This window comes from Lithobates pipiens, unplaced genomic scaffold, assembly GCF_037356315.1.
Source record: "Lithobates pipiens isolate NorthernLeopardFrog02 unplaced genomic scaffold, aLitPip1_a1.2 Scaffold_16, whole genome shotgun sequence".
In the NCBI taxonomy this organism is placed as follows: Eukaryota; Metazoa; Chordata; class Amphibia; order Anura; family Ranidae; genus Lithobates; species Lithobates pipiens.
Genome location: NW_027507748.1, coordinates 563397162 through 563416853, shown reverse-complemented (window position 1 = coordinate 563416853; position 19692 = coordinate 563397162).

The window sequence follows — 19692 nt, the reverse complement described above, 5'->3', positions numbered from 1 at the left end:
CTGGTAAGTGTGCATCAGGCCCAACTGAGGCCACATAGTTCGGTGAGTATTTCTTCAAAAAATTGTGCAGAATGCAGCACGAAAGCACAATATGATTGTGTTTATATTGCGCCATGTGGATTGGAGTCAAAAATAGGCGGAACGGGCTGGCCATTATCCCAAAAGTGTTCTCCACTACTCTTCTGGCTCTGGCCAGACGGAAATTAAAGACCCTCTGATCCGGGGTGAGGGTCCTCATCGGGAAAGGCCACATCAGATGGTTTCCCAGAGCAAATGCTTCATCCATGACAAAGACAAAAGGGAGTCTTTCCACATTCTCCTCTGGAGGTGGCAAGCCCAGACTGCCACTCTGGAGATGGCAGTAGAACTCCTTCTACGCGATCACTCCACCATCCGACATCCAGCCATTTTTCTCCACGTCCACATACAGGAACTCGTAGGAATAGCTGACACCACCACCAACATCACGGTACTATTATTCCCCTTGTAAATATAATAGTAGGACCCCGAGTTGGGGGGTGGGACGATGCGGACGTGTTTCCCATCAATTGCACCTCCACAATTGGGAAAGTCCCAACGGGTGGAAAAGTGGGAGGCCACAGTTTGCCATTCCTGTGGCATTGAAGGAAACTGTGGAGTAAAACAAGAAAAAAAAATAGTCATTTTGCACATCAACATTGCAAGCAGATTAGACACTAACATTTTTGGCCAAGATCAGTATAACCTTTTTGGAAATGAGTATTTAAAGTCAATACTATAAGGTCCCCTTATCAGATTCCTCACCCCCCCCCCCCCCCCCATCTGATGGCCCATTGCAAAAAATTAGGGGGGGGGGATGTTTTGGACAGGTAACCCTCTCCACTTCATTGAGCGCTGAATGCATAAATAATGTGTGATACTTTGGCCAGACCCTCCTTACTTACACTATTGGCAGCCCACCGGACAGGTAAGAAGTGTCATAATACAAAAAAACTAAAAATAATGAACAAATGGAAGCACATTTTTACATTCCGCTATTACCTATCAAGATAATAATAGGAGAAAAAAACTTTAAACAGTAGCATTTGAAAGTATTGAGGCAGGCCTTGCACTACATGCTTTGATGAATTCATCCATAAATCTGACCAACAAAAGAGGTAGGTATAGTGTGTATTGGGTTTGGCAAAGTCAGCAGATAGAGGATTTCTATCAGCAGACCTAGCAGTTGGGGGGAGGGGGGTTCCTAATGAGTTTAGCTCAGCAAAAAAAAAAACATCTGGCACTCTGCATGAATTTAAGCACAAACATAACATTTCTACACATTTTAGGGGGTGTTTAGGGGAAAGCAATACTATGGAACTGACAAAATACATTGCTAAGTGACTAGGCTAGAGGTGTATGGGCCCATGCTGGGCAGGTTAGTGAAGGCAAATAAGCATGAAGGACAAAAAAGGAACTTTAATAGCTTCCAGCATGCATGAGGACAAAGGGCCACAGCATATCAATTACAGCATATTGCAATCATGGTAATTAGGGAATGAGGAAAGAAATACAATACATCAGCAAACATTAAATACATGAATGTGATTTTAAAGGAGAAATCTTACCTTAATATAGTCCTTCTGCAGGGCCTGTAGGATGGCAGAACAGGTCTCTGGAATAATGATTCCCAGAGCCTGGGGGGAGATGCCTGTCGAGAACTTCAGGTCCTGAAGACTTTTCCCTGTCGCCAAGTACCGCAACGTGGTGATGAGCCTCTGCTCCGGAGTGATGGCTTGCCGCATGCAGGTATCCTGCCTTCTGATATAAGGGGACAGCAAAGCCAGCAGATGGTGAAAAACGGGGTCCGTCATCCGGAGATAATTCCTGAAATCATCAGGATTATTCTCCCGGATATCAGGAACCAAAGGCATGTGCAAGAACTGGTCACGCTGGAGCAACCAATTATTGGTCCACGAACTCCTCCTCGCCCCGGTTCATGGACTGGGCTTGTGTCAAAGCTAAAAGCCCAACGCCAAGCCCCTGCACAGCACGAACTCTATGAGCACGTACACGAAACATGGCTTGAAAATGGTCGGCTGGTCAGAACGGACAACATAAAGCACCGATAAACAGCAAGGCCTGAAAGAACGGCATGCTCCGTAGACAGCGGCTCGCAGGCGCACTTAACATGCCGCTGCTAACGGCAATACGCCGTTAGTGGCAGCTCTCGTGCGCATGCGCGGGAGTGACGTCATCGCTGCTCCGGTGCTGTGAGTGGCCGGAGCAGCGATACCCCGAAGAAGATGGATGCTTCGTGCTACAGGGGACAGAGGTGACATCGCTGGCTCCTGTGTCAGGTAAGTGACACATTTGTTTTGGTGGCATTCTTTGTATTAGTGTGTGTAGATACAATGTGTGCTGCTCTCATTTGTTGATATCTTTTTTTGTGATTTCTATTATTGACACTTTAGAGCAGGATATTTTCCCAAGGGCAATGATACCCATAGAGCATGAACAAGACATTTTTTGCAGTGTCTGTAACTTCCAGGGGCTCATGCCACCCAAATGTTCTGGATTTGCTGGGACCATCCCAAAATTTGATTTAAATCCTGCATCCTGGTGAATTTGTGCTGAACCCTGGAGCACTGTTCTGGCACTAAGCTCCAGTAACTGGCCTGACCAGTAACTGTCCTGATGGAGCACAGCGCTGACATTCTCATGTACACAAAGACGAAGAGGAGCTGGGGAGGAGGGACACAGCTCTGCATGAACTGCGCTGTTGAGTTTAATATGGATGGAGACTTACAGAGGAGGGGGGCACAGTGACCAGGAAAGGGAAGGGTGGAGTGGGGCAGATAACAACAGTGTACACTTAATGGAGCGATTTGGCAGGGCCGGTGGTAAGAGGATATGTGCTGGGGATGAGGGCAGGCTTTTGGAGGGGAGAGAATTTGTGCTAGAAGGGGGGGTTGGATTTGAAATACCCCCACCGCCACCTTTTAGCACAAATCCTTCCCCTCCTAAAGAGCCCCCCATCACATATCTTCCCCCCTACCTTCTAGCACAAGTCCACTCTCCCAAAGCCCCCCCAGCATATATCTGGCCACTCCCACCCCACTTTCTAGGACAAGTTCTCTCCCCTCCCAGAACATCCCCACCGGACATATATATCTGTCCCCCACACCCCACGTTCTAGCACAAGTCCTCTCTTTTCCCCCAGCATATATCCAAAGCCTGGGTTTTGTTTAACCATGCCCATTAAGCCTCTCCCACTGTAAAATTTGGCCAGACCCACTTTGTGTTGCAGTGTGCATAGTACGTCGCAGGTCTCTGCCTTCCACAAGTGTCCCTCATTCTCAAGTATGAAAGTTGGGAGGTATGCAATTTGTTTATTTATGTGATTTGGCTTTTCCATCTGTCCTTCCTTCCTGTTTATTGCTAGCTAGTTCAGTCCTAGCCAGACCTCTCCTGTTTCTTTCATGTTCCTTTAAGCCTCGTACACACGATCGGATTTTCCGTCGGGAATTGTGTATTGACAGACTGTTGGCCTAAAATCTGACCATTTATACTTTCCATCGGACAATTGTTGTCAGATTTTCCACGGACAAATGTTGGATGGCAGGCTTATAAATTTTCCGTGGATAACGGTCTTTTTTTCAGATTTTCCGATCACGTGTACACAAGTCCGTCAGACAAAAGTCCAAAGTACAAACACACATGCTCGGAATCAATGCTCACCAAACACAAAATTAGCAGAAGGTGCCCAAAGGGTGGCGCTAAAGAGCTAAAAAAAACTCGTAGTACGTCACTATGTTCATGTTTGTTGCCCGACAATTGTGTGCCATTTGTATGCAAGACAAGTTTGGGGCTAACGCCCTTCAGACAAAAGTCTGGCGCTATGCGGAAAATCCCATTGTGTGTACGAGGCTTAAGTCAGTATTACCTCTTTGCAGAAACAGGGCTTAGGAAAGCCATTTGGGTCGATTTACAAAAACTGGATAAGTCTTTACGAAAACTGGAAAAGTCTGGTGTAGCTCTGCATAGAAACCAATCAGCTTCCAGGTTTTATTGTTTAAGCTTAATTGAACAGCTGAAGTTAGAAGCTGATTGGCTAACGTGCACAGCTGTACCAGATTTTGCACTCTCCAGATTGAGTGCCGGTTCACACTAGCGCGATGCCAGACATCGCATGTAATTCGCAGCGCATGGCTGTTCACATTATATGCGATGTCTGTGCGGGTGCGATGTCAGCCATACAGATAGTATGGCAGATATCGCACCGCATTCGGTCCAAACACGCACAGGACCCTTTTTTCTGTTCGGACCAGAATCGGATCGCATGTGTGTTCACACATATGCGATCCGATTCATGTCCAAACTGTCAGTTCGCAGTGCGATATGCGAGCTGAAATGGGGGTGTCGTTAACATATAATGACACTCCCCATCAGATCGCATATGGCAGTGTGAACTGCCGTGCGTGTCAAGTGCGATGCGGGAACCCGCAGTTGATTCGCAGGGTTCTCGCATCGCACTAGTGTGAACCGGCACTGAGTAAATCAACCTCATGGTCTTCTTACATGTCAAAATACTGGAAAAGCATCCCCTGTATTGCACTTACCTGAAGATTGTGTTAAATTCAGCTTATGTGCTATGTTGGAGTCAGCAGGTGACCACACTGTCTGGTCTATGTAGGTATGTCAATGCATTAAAGTGTTACTAAACCCACAACAGTAAAATATGTTTGCATATGCAGTAAAGCATGCTTGTTATACTCATTGTGGAACCTAAGGAGTTAATCTTCTCTTATGCTCCCCTTCTTCCACTGTCCCCAATACATCTTCTGATGATAGCACAGAGCCTTGGGGGCATTCTACAAATGCTCAGTTTGGTATTTTGCTAGATTATTTTTTTCTTTCTTGGAAGGGTGCATGTGATCAGCAAAGGGCCAATTGGCACTGTCCAGACAGAGGGTCAGGGGTCCTGCAACATCATAGGAGAGTCAGAGGAGAATAAAAACTCCTCCTACAAGCTTTAACCAAACACTGATAGAAGTCATCTGCTGATAAGAAAAGGTATTTAGAGGTTTATATTTACTAAAACATATTACATTTCCTTGTCCTGTGTACTGTGAGAGACCACATATAGTGAATGCAGTGTCTGGTGTTTAGTAACACTTCAAGTGGCATTTAAAAACAGAACAACATTATTTCTCCTGTGACATTACCACAGTGTCCTCTAGTTCAATTCATCCTACTTGCAGTAACTCCAGCTACAATTTAGAATCAAATGATAGTCTATTAAAAAATAAAGTAACAAAGTAATCCCTCATCCCACTTCCTCGGAGCCCAGGTTCTCATGCCTTCACTACCCCCCCCCCCCCCAAGCTGTGACTGGACCGTGAAAAGAGAAGCAGCACAGTAATGAGCACATCTGTCACTCTGCTTTATTTTTCTCTCAGCATGCTTTTTGTCAGCACATGAACTGATTGGCTCCTTGTGCTGCTTCTTTCCCTCACACTCCTGCTCTGCTGTACAGGAGACTGCAAGAAGTGTGTGCCAGGTCAAGTTCAGGTACTTACACTGCTTGCATTTTTTTAAAAGAAAAAGAACTTTAAAATACATGTAATGATGTACTATTTTTTTTAAGCTCACAAAGCTGCATTCAGGTGTCTTTTATATGTGCCTAGAGATCAAAATGTATCAGTGCAAATGATCAACAATTTCTTGGCTTGTGTGTTTCTGTCATCGAGAAAAGTATACTCAGCTATATTGCGAAACCTATTTATAACCCCTGAAATAAAAAGTAATGTAGCTTTAGTGCACTTCATTTTTTTAAGTGTCATTTAAATATCACACCCATGTGTTTATACACATATATAATTTGTATGTACATAACAGAAGTGCTGTCATTGTGTCTTGTGACAGTGATGTGGTGTACAGGTCAGGGTGAGGTTAATATGATCTCATTGGCTCTAGTGCACCATCTGCGTTTGTTTTATGGTTGTTCATCCTTTCCTGGCGTGGTGTCTTCTGCACCCCCTATTTTGTCCTGAGGAAGGGAGGTTTCCTTCCAACACTTCATAATGATTTCTAACAGATATTCTACATGACAACACTGTCAAAAAAATTTGGCCAGGTTCATTTCAATGTTAAAAGATGGACAAAGCAAGGTCAGTAGTTTAGATTTGGTAAGTGGCATTAACATGCACACTATGTAACACTCTATGCAGCCAGTCTGTAGGGGGTATGGATCTAAAACCCGCACTGCCTATGGTACGAATGTTAAAAACACTCGGCGCCCTTGCCATCAAAATAGAGCAATGTATGTAAGGTGAGCCAGCATGTGCTATGTTATAGTAAACATGCTTGGCTCTGTTTTATTGTTATAGATATGAAACAAAATGTAAGTTTTATATTATTAACCCCTTAATGACGGAGGGGAAAACAAACCTTAAAGTGTTACTAAACCCAGTAATCTGAAAATAGTTAATTCACCCCCCATGGTGCCCACAGCTTTTAAATCATCTTTTTACGTTAAAATACTACCACTATATACCCTTTTGGATGATCTGTATACCACGGTTACATGATAAACTGCACAGTTTCTCCAGTGCTGAGAGTTCAGGTAAAAGGAGATTTCCACTACAGCCTGTATACACGCCCACATGTGTGATGTCAATATCATGTGACCTGGCTAGCTCTGATAACAAGTAAATGTTCTCTTCAGCATAAAAGACACAACTGAGCACGTGCAGGTCGGCTACTCTGCTTGTGTTAGCTGGCCTTCCCCAGAAGACAGTGCAGGGGAGAAGGATCTATGCATACAGATAAATCAGACTTTTTAACCACTTGCGGATCAGCCGCTGCAGTTTTACTGCGGCAGGTTGGCCCTGCTGCGCGAAAAATCACGTTATTGTATGTGATCTCGCGAGGCTTTGCTAGCGGGTGCGTGCGTGCCTGCCATGAGCTCCGTGAGTCAAACCACAATCGCCTCACGGAGAGGAGGAACGGGAGGGTGCTGATGTAAACAAGCATCTGCCCGTTCTTCCTAGTGACCTTGTCACTGATCATAGCTCCCTGTAATCGGGAGCGATGGTCAGTGATGTGTCACACACAGCCCCTCCCCCCCACAGTTAGAATCACTCCCTAGGGCACACTTAATCCCTGAAATTGCACCTAGTGTTAACCCCTTCACTGCCGGTCCCATTTACACACTAATCAATGCATTTTTAATCGCACTGATCGCTGTATAAATGTGAATGGTCCCAAAATAGCGCCAAAAATGTCCGATGTGTCCGTCATAATGTCACAATAAAAATCACTGATCGCCGCCATTACTAGTAAAAAAAATAAAATAATAAAAATTCCATAAAACGATCCCCTATTTTGTAGACGCTATAACTTTTGCACCAACCAATCAATAAATGCTTATTGTGATTTTTTTAACCAAAAATATGTAGAAAAATACGTATCGGCCTAAACTGAGGGCAAAAAATGTTTTTTATACATTTTTTGGGGATATTTATTATAGCAAAAAGTTAAAAATAATGCGTTTTTTTTTTCAGAATTGTCACTCTTTTTTTGTTTATAACGCAAAAAATAAAAACCGCAGGGGTGATCAAATACCACCAAAAGAAAGCTCTATTTGTGGGGAAAAAGGACTGAGTATAAGAAGCATGCTATGCTGCATATACAGACTGATTTTACTGTTGTGGATTTAGTAACAATTTATCACCTGAACCCAGGTGTGCATAAACTGTACATATCATTGCAGCTACTTAGTGGATATCTAATGGTAATAGATATCTACAGATTTTTTTTTATTATCAAAGATAAGTGGCCCAAAATGATAAAATAAAAACTTTTCTGTTACTGTTTTAATATTTGTTGCTATTACTATGACCCATCACCCAAAAAAAAAACCAAAAAACGAAACAAAATTTCCTACTCCTAAAATACCACATATGTGTATATCTTTTCAATATAAATAATTTAACCACTTGCCTTCCTGGGCACTTAAAACAGAAGTATGTTTTTTTTGTTTTGCTAATCATACTTACCTCGGTAGATGGAGCATCAGACCGATGCTGCAGCTGTCCCCTGCCGTCTCTGAACTGAAAATCGAGCCACCAAACACTGCTGATGGCTCGGTTCTCACTCTTCCCCAAGCAGAGCGATGCTGACTGTCAAACAAATTGCACTCCTGTGACCCATAGGAGAAGCCCAGCCTACAAAGCTCAGGCTGGACTAAACACTTCAATACAGGGCACTTATACACTTCCTGCCCAGACCAATTTTCAGCTTTCAGCGCTGTCGCACTTTGAATGACAATTGTGCAGTCATGCTACACTGTACCCAAACTAAATTTTTATAATTTTGTTCCCACAAATAGAACTTTCTATGTGGTATTTGATCACCTGTGCGATTTTTATTTTCTGCTAAACAAATAAAAAAAGCCACAATTTTTTAAAAAAATATATAAAAATTTGTAAATAAGTACGTTTTCTCCTTCATTATTGGGCACTGATGGGGCTGCACTGATGCACACTGATAAGGCAGCACTGATGGGTACTGATGAGGTGGCACCGATGAGGTGGCACTGATGATGGGTACTAATATGCGGCACCGAAATCCAGCACTGATGGGTACACACAGGTGGCACTGAAAGGCGGCACTGATGGGCACGGATATGCGGCACAGATGGGCACTGATAAGCAGCACTGATGGGCATGGATGGGCACTGATAGGTGGCACTGATGTACACTAATTGATGATATGGATGGATGCCAATCGGTGCCAAACAATAATGCCTGCCAATCAGTGATACCCATTGTGGGCACTGATTGCCATCCATGGTGGGCACTGATTGCCATCCCTGGTGGTCTAGGGTGGCATACCTGGTGGTGACATCCCTGGTGGTCATTGTGGCATCTTGGGTGGTCCAGTGTGGGCATCCTGGGGGGGGGGGCTGCACTGATAATCAATCAGCAAAGACTCCTCCTGTCAGAGGAACAGCCAATGGGCTCTCCTCTACTCGCATCTGACAAACGCGAGTAAGGAAAAGCCAATCAAAGGCTCTTCCTGTTTACACTGTGATCAGCCGTGATTGGACACAGCTGATCACATGGTAAAAAGTCTCTGGCTTTACCTAGATTGGTGTTGTGGTAAGTCACACTGACACACCGCAACAACGATCGCCGCTATGCGCGACCCCAGGGTGCGCAGCGGCTTGATATTCTGGCGACGTCATAGGAAGTCCAGTCAGGATATTGAAACCACTTTGCTGCCGTAATTTTGATATATGGTGGGCGTTAAGTGATTAAATCCCCCAGACCAATTTTCAGCTTTCAGCGCTGTCACACTTTGAATGGCAATTGTGCAGTCAGTCATTCACATTGTACCCAAATTAAATTTTTATTGTTTTTTTCACACAAATAGAGTTTTCTTATGGTGGTATTTAATCACTGCTAGGTTTTTTTATTTTTTTGCTAAAATAAAAAAAAAAGACCAAAAATTAAAAAAAAAACAAAACAAAACAGTTTCATAGTTTGTTATAAATTTTTGAAAACAGGTAATTTTTCTCCTTCATTGATGTGCGACTGATGAGGCTGCACTGATGGGCACTGATAGATGGCACTAAAGGGCACTGATAGTATTCTGACTCAGATTGTTGTCCGTATAAGATATAATCACTGAGGACAATCATCATCAGATAGTATCAAATACCGATTCAATCCACAAGATGCTTTTATTCCTAACATCAGGTTACAGCAGATGACAGGATAAAAACAGATGAATAGGTTGTAGTATTTATGCGATCAAAAGATGATATTGTCTGTAGCTTACAATGCAGAATACATGTACCCTGCTACATGTGGCTTGTAGTTGCATCAATGACATAGGATGTACAATAACAGGAAGAAGGGTGGAGCATTACATACAAAGGAAGTGTGTCATAACATAAGGGAAAAAGAACATAAGAGACAAGTGCATCACCACAAAAGGTCACTAGATAGCAGCATGTGAACTAAATATAAACATCCATAGAAAATACTTAGGAAAACAGTCTATATAAATTCTATGCCCCGTTGGGGCAGCACAGATAGGCTGCACTTATGGGCACTGATAGGCCACAGTTCTCTGAATGAGAGGCTGATGTCCCTCTGACAGAAGCCAATGATTGTCTTTTTTTGAGGGGAAAAAAATACAGATTAACGATCATCTGTATACATCATGTGATCAGTTGTCATTGGCTGACAGCTGATCACGTGGTAAGGGGCCGGGATCGGCAAGTAGTTAAATATAGAATAAACTTTATATATGTTTGTATATTATTTGTTGTTTTAGGGCCAATAAACAACAGTACACAGTTTGATTTTTATAACTACCGAGTGTGTGTGTGTGTATATATTTACAGTATCTCACAAAAGAGAGTACACCCCACACATTTTTGTAAATATTTTATTATATCTTTTCATGTGACAACACTGAAGAAATTACACTTTGTTACAATGTAGTGAGTGTCCAGCTTGTATAACAGTGTAAATTTGCTGTCCTCTCAAAATAACTAAACACACATCCATTAATGTCTAAACAGCTGGCAACAAAAGTGAGTACAACCCTAAGTGAAAATGTCCAAATTGGGCCCAATTAGCCATTTTCCCTCCCTGATGTCATGTAACTCATTAGTGTTCAAGGTCTCAAGTGTGAATGGCGAGCAGGTGTGTTAAATTTGGTGTTATCGCTCTCTCACTCTCATACTGGTCACTGGCAGTTCAACATGGTGAAAGATTGGAAAAGAAACTGTGCTACAGTATTTACTATATAGGTGATCTTATGAAGATCAAATGGGAGCTGCAATTCTACTCTGTACCAAAAATACAAAAAATAGACAAGAAAAAATATATGAACTGCGCTAACCTGTATTAAGGGGGTTAAAGTGTATATAGAATGCCCTCATCAATTAGGATCAGACTTCTACTCCCCACCAACCGTGATTCCACGGTCACACCACCTATTAAAACCCTTAATGTAGAAGCAAAAATAATGTGGTGATATCTAATGTGGAATTTATGTGAACAAACCCCCAGTGGTTACAAGTAAATTTGCACACCCCAAATAATTACAGTCAATATAAAAACTGAAAATAAACACAAATTAAGTTTCTGAGGTGTCCCAAGTGCCAAATGAATCGTGATCAAAAATATAATGATAAAGGTATACTCTAAATGAATACAAATTGCTTAAAACTTATAAACATAAATAAAAGTGAATAACGGCGAATGATGAGTCCCACAAAATAAAGTCCAGCAAAAAACATGCACCATACGTGACAATAAATGTGAAAAGATGAAATAAAATAAAAGTCCATCCGTAGAAATCTTCTAATATTGTGAGCCGTGTGAAATTCACCACCACCTATATAAGAATTGGCTCCTTAACAGAACATTCTGACCTCAAAGGGTCAAAAACAGCACGTAAATGATGTGGCAGCTTCTCCAACCATCACATTCCTCCACTGGTGTATATGGTCTCCACCGCATAAGCCATCAGTAACTGGCCTCTGAATAACTCCCAACTAATCCAGGCTCATGGGTAAGTATCCGTATGTATAAAAAACAAAAAGGCTCCAAATAGTGTAAAAACCCCTATTTAATCATTTTAAAAAATATAAAATACACACTTACAATAGCAGAGATAAGCAGGCCTTAAGTGGGTTGCGCCGGCCGGGTGCACACCATCACAAACCCGTCCTCCCTAGATCGTACACAAAACCACAAGGTGCCGTCAGTGATTCACTCCGCCCTACGCATTTCGTAATAGGTTACGTCGTCCAGGGGCCCAAGCATTTAAATGGATATTCATCTGTTCACCAGTGGTGGCTTTAGCTTGCTGAGGGAAGAACTGGGGCCATTGCTTTTCCTCCGAACAGGAAGTGGGAAGTGGAACAGGATGCGGGTTCTGAGACCTGATTGGCCAGGAGTCCTAAGAGTCCCTTGCCAATCTGGTCTCAGCACCCGCTTTCTGATTAACAGCAAGGACAAGCAGGAAGACATTAGCGAATATTCACTATTGTCACACTACTAGGTGGGCTCAGGGCGCAGTGCTCTGCACCCCAACCCCTCCTTTTTTTAAGCCAATTAGAGCCTCAGGCTCTAATCATATGCTTCTAAAAAAAAAACATTGAAATCCAAGCGTCCGGCACCCTGTATGGAGACTAGGGGCCGGGCGCATGGATTAGGGAGGGCGATGCCCCTAATGAAGTGGCCATGACTGGCTAAGCCACACTGCTGGGGGTAATGTACCATTGCGGCTGTCTAAGTGCTGCTATTTAGTAATCTTTGCTATGACACCTTTAACCACTTGCATAGGAAAAAAGGGACTTTTCCTCTACCTGAGCAGAATTTATGTATATACACATTATAATAGCTGATATGTGATGGTCATACAAGATTCAGTAGCCAATAACACTAGCACAGCAGAAATGGCCAAATGGTGTAGATACTTCCTGTGCGGATCTTTTTTTCACAAACACCTTATGATGGCTGTATATGAGGGTTAAATAAGATCCAAGTGTTACAGTAATTTAATTCCATTAAGAGGATTTTTACATTCTAAATACATGTAGGCATGGGCGTAGCATAAGGGGTTGCAGGGGTCACAATCGCAAACCATGCCCCTAGCTCCAGGGGGCCCCTGCAGTCTCCCTGTCATATTATCATATCCTACACAAAGTCCAGCTCCAATCTGCCCTAGGGCCCCACAGCAACACTCCAGTACTGGGCTTCCACTTTACCTTCCACAGTCCATACCCCTCTGTTCTCATTGGCTGGGGAGACGCTGTGAGCCATTTCTTGAATGGAGAGGGCTGCAGGCTCCAGATTTCACGTCACATGGCTTTGCCCCCCCCCCAGATCTAAGTTTTGTCCCTTCCCAAAGCCACCTGACCACCCCCTGCACCCTGGATGCTATACCTGCTGCTGAACTTCTTTCCCAGTACAGCACTCTATACTGCTCCTCCTCTGCAGGGCTGAAATCACATTCCTTTACAACACAGCCAGTCAGCCACGAACTGCACAGGGTGTATTTGCCTACTAAAACTATACTGCCGTTCTGACCAGGGGATTTCCCAGGTCAGAACGGCAACATAAAAGCCAGATTACACCCTGTGAAGGTTGATAGACTGTGTGTTAAGGAATGTGATTTCAACCCTGTGTAGTGTGGGGGGGGGGGAGCTGCAGGAATGGGAAAGGAGCTCTGTCAAATGACCTGCCAGGGGTCCCTGTCCTCTAATGTAAGGAGGAACTCTGGGAACTCTTAAGCCACTTTGAGTATCTAGGCATGCAGTGGGTGTATCTGCACACACTGTGGATGTATGTGTGTGTGGTTGGGGGGGGGGGGGGGGGTAGGACAACTTTTGAATTGGGCCTACAAGCTTCAAGCTACGCCTCTGTATGAAGGGATTTCACTTTTGACAGTGGCTTACAGATGTTTGCTCATTGATCCATATGGTTTAGTATTAGGATATATTATACTGTGACCTATTGCTGAAGATTGACACTTTCATCATTATATGGTGTAGCGGATGACATTTTGGATAAAATGTCATACGCATGTAAATTTAGTTTTTGCCTCAGAACAATAGAGGTTCTGAGGGTTAATTACATAGGCTGGCCTTAACATCAGTCTGGCCAGGTTGTGTTTGGAAGTTCTGCCTGGTCATGTGAACAGTGAGGCGCACATGACAGGCCAGAACCAGGCCTGGTTGGATGTTTAGGTATCGGCCTTCTCGGAACCAATCAGTGGGAGGGCCTGCTGAGGAGTCTGGGAAGGGGTACTTAAGAGGTGTGGGTCACGTGTTTGAGAGAGAAGTTTGTGAGACCCGTGTGGTCTGTTCTGGTTCCAGGACCAAGGTAGCCCCGTGAGGGGTCCCGGTCACGGGGTGTTCAACATCCCACAACATGTTCCTGTCTGAGACCCTTAATAGGCCTGCTTGGTCTGGGGTAGGTATACGTCTGTTCCCGAGTCTTGGAACCAGCTGGTCTGAGGCGCAGTAACTGAAGGAGGATTCAAGGTGTCCTGGTGTGCTCTCGGCTTGGAGAGGCACCACAGCTCATGGAAGTGATCGGGGGAGGACTCTTCGGAGGAGGGCCGGCAAGTGGCATCCAAAGAAGTGCCTGGTTACTGAGTTGGGAAGGACATTGACAAATCCATGCTTTTTTAGTACCATTGAGGAGACGGAAAACGTTCCAGGTACTGAGGGAAAAGGTTCCTGTTCACCTTTAGTTGCAACTTGTACACGTTCGTAGGACTGTTCCAAGTTTTGAGTCAATGTGTTGACTGCCATGATCTCTGGCTAGAGATCTGTTCAGCATTGAAGTACCCAGCTGCGAGTGGCTACTCTCTGGGTAGAACTAGAGACTTTGTTAGAACTGCAGTTCAAGGTGCCTGAGTTCTTCACCCATGCCCTCTGTTCCCATAAGAGACTGTTCTATTGGATGTTACTACTGCAAAATAAAACCTTTTCAAGGGACTTTATCTGTGTCAGTGTTCAAGTCATTGGGTATCAACCCTGGGAACCCTTAGACGTGGAAGAGCAATGCAAGCAAATGCAATTCCAGTGGATAGTTTATCACTTCAGGTCTGATGAGTCTGTACAAAGAATGCAAAGCACTCTGTGATTGGAGGAGGAGCGCATGAACATCACAATCTCCTCTCCTTCGATCATAGAGTGCCTTACATTCATTGAAAACAATGCAAGGCATTTACTGAATGAAGGAGTTGGAGTTGAGTGCCCTGCTGTGATCTGAATACTGCAGTCAAAGGTGTGCGTAGCCTATTGCATTAGGGTATGCACCCCAAAACAGTGGACAGTGAATGAACGGGATAGTGCTGTGTGTGGACGGCTTCCTGTTAATTCACAAACTGAAGCATAGTAAACAGTGAGTGAGTGTGTTCATTTAGAAAAGGAAGGGGAGCGATAAACTACATATTTACTGGCCTCTTCCCCCACTCTCTATTCTGAAACATCCCTGCAGGAGTGGGGGGGAGAGGAGGGAAGCCAGAAGCATTGCGGTAAGGAGGGGGGGGAAGCCCAGGATATAGAGGGGATCGGCATTACACGCAGTGATTAGGGTGTTGCCAGATGTCAGAGGGGCCAGTCTGGATGTCGGCGGCCAGTCTGGTTGTCGGGGGGCAGTCTGGATGTCAGAGGGGGGCCAGTCTGGATGTCAGAGGGGGCCAGTCTGGCTATCGGGGGCCAGTCTGGCTATCGGGGGCCAGTCTGGATGTCAGAGGGGGCCAGTCTGGATATCAGAGGGGGGCCAGTCTGGATGTCAAAGGGGGCCAGTCTGGATGTCAGAGGGGGCCAGTCTGGTTGTTGGGGGCCAGTCTGAATGTCAGAGGGGGGCCAGTCTGGATGTCAGAGGGGGGGGGGGGCAGTCTGGATGTCAGTGGGGCACCAGATGTTAGGACTGATGGGGACACCAGATGTAAGGAGGACTGATGGGGACATCAGATGTAAGGAGGACTGATGGGGACACCAGATGTTAGGAGGACCGATGGGGACACCAGATGTTAGGAGGACCGATGGGGACACCAGATGTTAGGAGGACCGATGGGGACACCAGATGTAAGGAGGACTGATGGGGACATCAGATGTAAGGAGGACTGATGGGAACACCAGATGTAAGGAGGGGCTCCGCTGATGGAGACACAGATGTGAGGAAGGCTGCTCTGATGGGGCACCTGATGTAAGGAGGGACTCTGCTGGGGGCACCTGATGGCATCTGGTGGCAGGCAACATGGCTAGTGACGCGCTCATGGCTCCCACTGATTCTGCATTATGGTGAGTTGAATGATTTCATTTTATATTAAAATGTAATAATAGAAATAATGCACTTCAATCATCCTGACACCATAAAAATCATGGCGCCGGGATGATTGAAGCGCTAACACCAGGTATTTGGAGTATCTTTATCTGCTGATTGTCAAACTCTGAAAAGCACATATTGCTATTGTGGTGTAGGATTGGGGGGCTGCTGTCCCTCCATCCCTCCCCCCTTCCCTCTCCAACCCCCCCTTTCCCTCTCCATCCCGCATTCATCTCAGACTCTAACCACACCCCTTTGAGCCGCGCCCATGTAAGCCACGCCTGCTATTTTACGTAAACCACGCCCATATTTTGCAATGCGCACCGCATTTTCACCTTTTCCTATGCCACGCCTATAACCGCATGCCCGCCCCCGAATTTTAATACAACTCCGCCTACTGCCAAAAAAGTGTCCCGAAATAGTTTTTTACAATGTTGGCAACTATGTAAGTAGGTGTTCCAGGATGAGGCTACCAATGCCTGGGGTTTAAAAACTAGTCAGCAATGGCAGCTCCCCCACTCTGAAAATGTTATGTAAATGGTTGGGCTTTAGATTTAGAAATTGGCTAGATCCATGAAAATCTTTAACCTTTCTAACCACAGTTTTCAGAGCAAATCATATAACACAACAAACTGTATACTTCTTCCACAAGGTGGCAGCACATTCACTAAACTAAGAACAGTCACAGTAAGGACTTTAGCTAAGTCTTCATTTTGTCTCATTTGTGAAATTTTCACTGTGTGTAACTAGATTAATTCGCTTTTTTTTTCTAACTTTCTAAGGCAAAAAAAAAAAAAAACGATATATCCTGCAATCTGAATGGGTATGAATACAGCATGTTTAGGTTTTTCTTTTCTAAGTCCTCCTTGTAATATAGTTTTATTACCTTTGATTTTGCCATTAATCTCTTGATTTTCCTATTTCTTTAGCAGGCAACAATTAACATTGTTAATTCTGTAGTGAAATCACACTATGGATAGGATATTCTAAAAGCTGTAAGCCAAACTTAAACCAAACATGTAATATATTTCAACGTACCTATCATTAGTTGAGGTGGCTGTATTACTTTTCTTTTTTAGTCTTCTCCCCTCTGTTTTCACCTGGTGATCTGGCCAGTAACACACCTCCTGTATTAGGGTGCCTATAGTAGCGACAGGCGGGGGGGGGGGGGGGGGGGGGGTGTTCGATGTACTTACTAGCAGATTTTAATACACTGACACAATAAAGACAAATTCCATCTCACAACAAATAAAAGCTGATCATTGTAAGTACCCTGTTAGTGTTAAATAGTCTGTCTCAACCTACTGCTACATTTGCAGGACAGCTTGCTCTGTCAAAAACAACAGACTTATTGGCTGGATCACCAAGTGGGTGAAAATAAATGGAAAAAAAAGCCTAAAATAGATCATGAATGCATCCATCACATTATGAAGAACTGGTAAGCTGCAATATAAAAAGAATATAATATAAGAAGTGCTGTTCTAATTCCATTTACAGACTGCATTATATATGTTAATTTTTATTTTGCCCGGAGTTCAACTTTGAACCTAGGATTTAAAAAACCACTGGCCACTTTAAAGCAATAAATTGGTAAAAGTGATAAGCAGTGAGACTATCAATAGTCAGACCCTTGAAACCTAGGGGCTGCAGATGTTGAACTATCTTTCTGAATCCTCTTTGTAAGAACTGAGTGACAGCCAGGCAACTGACATAAAAAAAAAAAATCAACAACAGCTTCCCATATCTGTCCATCCATAACACTTGATCCCTTGATCCCAGCACAACTTTAGTTGTAGTATTTTATGTGATTTTTATTACTTATTACAAAAGCATAGCAAATGGGTTATTTGTTACAGCCTTTTCTATAGGGAAAAGAGAAGTGCTAAATAGTAATATGTTGGCTTTGATTGCTGTCCTCCAAAAAATGCTAGTTGCCTGGCCATCAAACTGATGTAATGGTTTCAATATTTTTAGGCCCCTTTCACACTTGTGCGACTTTAAACAGAGTTGCACGACAAGTCGTACCCCATGATACCCAATGATAGCCATTCCCTGTACTTCTTTAGTCTGACTTTGATGCGTGTTGAGGTCCATAGACCTCAAGTTTACACAGGCTTTCCCTGAAATCGCGTCAAAATTGTGGCCGCAAAATTGCCGTACAATGGCGTGACTTTCAAGTCGCGGCAGTGTATAAGGGGCCTTACCATCCCAGAATATGTTGAGGAAATGTGCTTTATCTAACTTTTTGCACCGCAAGCTTGCTTTGGGTCTGTGATTTAGAAATATTGAAGCCATACACTGCCAGGCAACTAGCATTTTCAAAAAGAAAATAAACAATAGCAGCCCTTGTATATTCAAGAGGCCAAAAGGGTCCATAAAAGATAAGTTAGGTTTACACATCCGTTTACGCTTTTGCAACTTGTCCTGCGAAGTGGGACTGCAAAGTTGCATTACCCCATGATTTCCAATGACTACCGTTCATATCTGACTACTTTGGTCCGACTTTGATGCGACTTGAGGTCCACAGACCTCAAGAATACACAGGCATTGCTTCAAGTCGCATCAAAATCGCTGCAAATCTCGTCAAAAATCATGGCAAAATTGCTTGACTAAGGCCTGGTTCACACCTATGCATTTTTTAGTGCATTTTCAGTTTTGCAGAAACACACTATAGTCCATTTAACATGATTTCCTATGGCTGTAGTTCACATCCGTGCATTTTATGGAAAGGGCCAGGGATTTTTTTGTAGTTGTTGCTTCCATAGATCTCAATGGATCAAAAGTGTCTGCAAAATGCAAAAAAAAGCAATAAAAATGCATAGGTGTGAATCAGGCCTAACCCCAACACTTCATATTCCTGATATGTACCTTCTGTACCATGTACTTGTATGCGAAAGTAACCTGTTATTTTTGCATTGCTTCCTTTACATGAAAAACAGTCAGTTCTCTAGCAATGCTGGGAATAAGGGATGGGCAAATAGTTTGGCCCGAGCATAAGTTTGGGTCGAACTGTCATTGTTCGGACGTTCGGTAAACATCCAAACAAACAGGTAGTTTGACCATTCGTTCAGCCACCCGAACCGACCACAATGCATTGCGGCGCTGAACAGTGCATTGCAAGCCCTGATTGGCTGAAGCAGTAAAAGCACAGAGCACTCTCAGCATCATGATTGGACACTGTCATCATGACTTCATCCAATCATGGCCCATTCCCACCCCACAGTATAAAAGTATTCTTTCAATGGCAGTCATTTTCAGTGTGATTTCGGTGTGGAGAGAGATAGAAAAGGGCTCTTTTCAGTGCTATCATTTAGTTAGTGTGCCATACTGTGCTATTTTGTTTCAATTGTCAGTGTAGAATATTAGTTTAGTGTCAGTCTAAGGATAGTGTGAGTGTGCGTTACTGCCAGTTTAATGCCATATAGTTTTGTGTGCATTACTGCCAGTTTAACAGCGTATAGTTTTGTACGTTACTGAAAGTTTAACGCCATTTCCTTTTGTGTGTGTTACTGCAAGTTTAACGGCATATCATTGTGTGCGTTACTGCCAATTTAATGCCATATAGTTTTGTGTGCGTTACTGCAAGTTTAATGCCATATCGTTTTTTTGTGCGTTACTGCCAGTTTAATGCCATATAGTTTTATGTATGTTACTGCCAGTTTAACGCAAATTTGTCATGTGTGAGTTACTGCAAGGGTAACGCCATTTACTTCTGTGTGCGTTACTGCCAGTTTAACGCCATTTACTTCTCTGTGTGTTACTGCAAGTTTAATGCCATATAGTTTTGTGCATTACTGCCAGTTTAACGCCATATAGTTTTGTGTGTGTTACTGCCAGTTTAACTCCATATAGATTTTTG